The 3,686-nt window shown below is 41.6% G+C and overlaps 1 long non-coding RNA gene across 1 annotated transcript; it reads right to left on the bottom strand.

Annotated features, from left to right (window-relative positions):
- Positions 1-1,955: 1,955 nt before the first annotated feature.
- LOC103895752 lies at positions 1,956-3,329 on the bottom strand. The gene is made up of 3 exons (XR_657374.2): positions 3,117-3,329; positions 2,931-3,031; positions 1,956-2,134 (listed from the first exon to the last, which is right to left on the bottom strand). It is a non-coding gene; the product is annotated as an uncharacterized LOC103895752 (long non-coding RNA).
- Positions 3,330-3,686: the final 357 nt, after the last annotated feature.

Here is a 3,686-nt window from a genome sequence, read left to right as displayed (position 1 = left end):
CGCCGGCCGTCCCCGCCCCAGGGGCGCCTCGCCCGGCCACCGCCACCACACTGTGACTGCTGTGAAAGGAGGTGTACCAGAAAGATCAAGATTCCTCATTTCAAATTCAGCACTGTCAGTGGAGTTCAGAAAAGGCGTGAGCAGCCTGTGAACGTTATACCATGTTAATCTACACGGGATTATATTGAGATAAAAAGACATTTGATTCATCTGTGTTGAGCACACAGACTGGCTGGTTGGAAAGGTAGCCAGTATCAGACTGATACTCACCCTTTTGCACAGCCTGGGTAATAAGGCAGAGCAGCCTGCAGAGTCGTATCTGGCCGCAAGTAATGGCAGGGTAAGGGGGTGGGGAGTAGCACAGTAGCTGTAAGAACCTACAGATTCGCGAAAACTCTGAGGAGAAGAGACCACACCAACGAATCCATGCAGTTACAAAACTCGGCATGAAAGACAACAAACCTATCAGTGGGTCTATACTATCAACTTCTTAAGAATTTAGGGCAAACTGAATACACACTGCTATGGGAGTTCAGAGGAATCAAAATTGAAATCCTAAGGCTTAGTCATCAGCATCCTGTATAAAAATGGTCAAACAGCTCAATGTTCACATTTTAGAGAAAAACATTGTTGATGCTCTTGTTTGTTGGTACAGTAAGTTCTAGAACACATAAGATAATTATTGGTCCTGCACTGTCAGGCAGCCACTGAAGCAATAGTGCCACACAGCTAAGCAGTAGTTGCCACAGTATCATTAAAGCCATATGTCAAATATCTGGAAGGTGTTAAGAGAGTCACTGTAAGGTTTAGGTAGTAATATTTCATTCAAATCAGTTAATTAAAACACACTGAGTCTCAAGAGATATGTAATCACTGAACAAAAAAAGGAAAGTTGGGGAAAGGGAGTATCTCTTGAATATAGTTCAAGAGATGTTTTAAAATGAACAAATACTACAGAATTCAGAAAGCTTCACTGTAATGAAGCTAACGAGGAAACAAACTACAAAGGCAAACCTTTTATGTGTTGGAAGATACAAATGTGCCAAACAGCCACCTCTGAAAGAATCATTGTATTGTCATGATAAAAGTGAACAAGAAGATATCACCAAACTAAATTTCAGAAAATGTTTTTCAGCAACTTTCATGGATGAGGTGCAATTCCTATACCAGACCTGTTATTTTTTGGTACTAAGAAGAAAGCTATCTCCAGGACTAGAAAGCAAATTTAAAAACCTGCAATAACACTTTCATGTCTCCCGATCTAAAAATATAATTGAAGGCAGACTGCCTGCATTTTACAAGGAAAATAATTGGCCTAATAAGCTATTACTCCACTTTATAAAGTCCTACTTCAGTTTGGGTGATGCGTATTTACAAGTTTAGGAAGAGTTTAAGAGTAGCTTAGCTGAAATATTAAAGCATCCAATCTCTGGTTTAAAGTAAGTCAGGAGGTTTACAGTGTAGAAAATATCTGTTTTTTAAACAAACTTGTAGGGTAACATGAGAAATATAAGACTGTAAATCTAGTATCTGTAGGGGAGAAAGTAATTAAAAAACGTAACACCTAGAAAAGCATGATCTGAAAGTGTCTAGCTAGCACTAGTCTTTTGTGAAGATAATTATGCCTCAATAATCTCTTACAGAAGCGTCTAAGAGGTAATGAATATATAAGAGCTGGCAGGCATAATTTAGACTTTCAAGGGTTTGGCCAAGTGGCGTAACATAGAGCTCAGCAGAAACCTGAATCCTCATTGTAAACTTGCATTGTAAACAGCCTATGCTGTTTCTGCCACTCAAACTACCTTGTTGACAGAAATGCATAGCACCTGATGATAAAGTTTAAAAATAGTCCAAGAGACTTTTGACACAAAAGGCTACTAAGAAAAAAAAGTCCTAGGTCAGGGATAAAATATCAACATGGACATAACGCAGACCTACATTTCTGTTAAGGGCAAAAGTTTAATGATAGATCACCTCATACTCTGTTTAGATACTGTTTCACAGCAGTTAGTCAACTGTGGTACTACTTCACCAGTTATATGCAAGTTAAGCCTGTAGTCCATATGAATATCTGAAATGCCTTGTTCCGCTCCAATAGTCTCCGAGTTTGGGACTCTGCTGAATCATTTATGAACTGAAAAAAGGAACAAGTAGAAAACCAACAAATATTAGAGGATGGACAGTTAGGTCAGTCAGGATCAGAGAGACAGCAAGAACTCAAGAAGTCTAGAAGGTAAATGAATAGGAGAACACGTTACCAGAAAATAAACTAAAATTGGATAAATGCAGGGAAATGGAAAGTATAAACATTATAATGGGGTTTACAGGATTTATACAGTTTCTTATGATGATGATTTGTCATAGGAGGATGTGATCACAAAAGTCAAGCCAATAGGATAAGACAGACATAGAATAATGACAACAATACAGAGAATATTTAAGTACAGTTATATAAAGCTGAGAAATAGTCTTATTTAGGATACGCTCTTTATTTCTGGTCACCCTAGCTCAAAACTGAAATTGCAAAATTATCAGGGGCTAAGAAAACAAGCAAAGAAGATGAAGAAAACTCGCAAGAAAAGAGATTAGGGAGACTGGCATCATTTATCTTAGGAGAAGCGTAGGAGGGAAAATATAAAAAGGTTTCTAAGTGGACATTTAAGGACAAAGGATGCTTAAAGTCTTAACACATGGAGATTAAACATATTATGATTCTACAGAAACAACATTTCTGACTGACAGCTCATATTTACATTTCTGTATGTTTTAAATTAATCTTTTCCTATTAGAAAAATGTTATCCTGAGTTCCCCCACCCCATTTCAACTCCATGGGTTTTCTGATACTAAAACTTCTTAGCTAACTGTGGACATACCTCCAAAAGCTTTCGCTGTTTTACAAAGATAAAGCACAATTACCAGTATTCATTACCTGAGAAGCAAGCTGATTGCCCAGTAGGAAGAAATTTGCTCTCCAACTGCTTGCCGATACGATTATGGACATCAGGAATTTGACACCCTGCTCCTTGTGAGCTGCATAGCACAAGAAGAAATGGGTATTTTGAGCCATACCTCAAATGTGCGTGACTGGAGTCATGCACGTATGGCTTCTCCATACCTGTCCTCTGCTGTTCCCTTCCAGAAAATTCAGCATAAGAGTAGCAAGTCTTTGGTAACCTGCCAAAGGGCCTTCAAACTCCCAGGCATTTTTTCTTTTACTTAAAATTCTAGTAAGCTTATTTCTTCTTTTTATCCAAAAGTTGCTTTCAGTTAAGAGATGAATCTCTGTAGTATTTCCTGTTCCACATGCAATGCATTTTGTTAGGGATATTAGCGCACTATGAAGGGAGGGACAGAGGGACACAACTGTTGGGCTGGGTGGGCGGCTCCTCAGGCCTTGCCGGCCCTGCCTAGTCTCACCTGGGGCCCCCACCTGCACCCTGCCCCTGGGCCCAGGAGCCCCGCCTCAGTTCAGCCGGGGGCTGTCAGTCCCGGCCAAAGCTGTCACGGGGCAGGGGGGGGCAGCAGCTGCCGGGGGACTGAAACAGGGTCACGGGCCGAAGGCGGGGGAAAGGGGGAGGCCCCACGCGGGGCTGGTGAGAGACCAGGGACCTCCCCGAGGCTGGGCAGTCGCGGGGGGCCCGCCCCTCGCCGCTGCGCATGCGCGCCGCGCCCCGGCTGCACTAGC

Source organism: Aptenodytes forsteri, unplaced genomic scaffold (assembly GCF_000699145.1).
Source record: "Aptenodytes forsteri isolate BGI_AS27 unplaced genomic scaffold, ASM69914v1 Scaffold208, whole genome shotgun sequence".
In the NCBI taxonomy this organism is placed as follows: domain Eukaryota; kingdom Metazoa; phylum Chordata; class Aves; order Sphenisciformes; family Spheniscidae; genus Aptenodytes; species Aptenodytes forsteri.
This window is presented reverse-complemented; position numbering and strand designations above follow the sequence as displayed.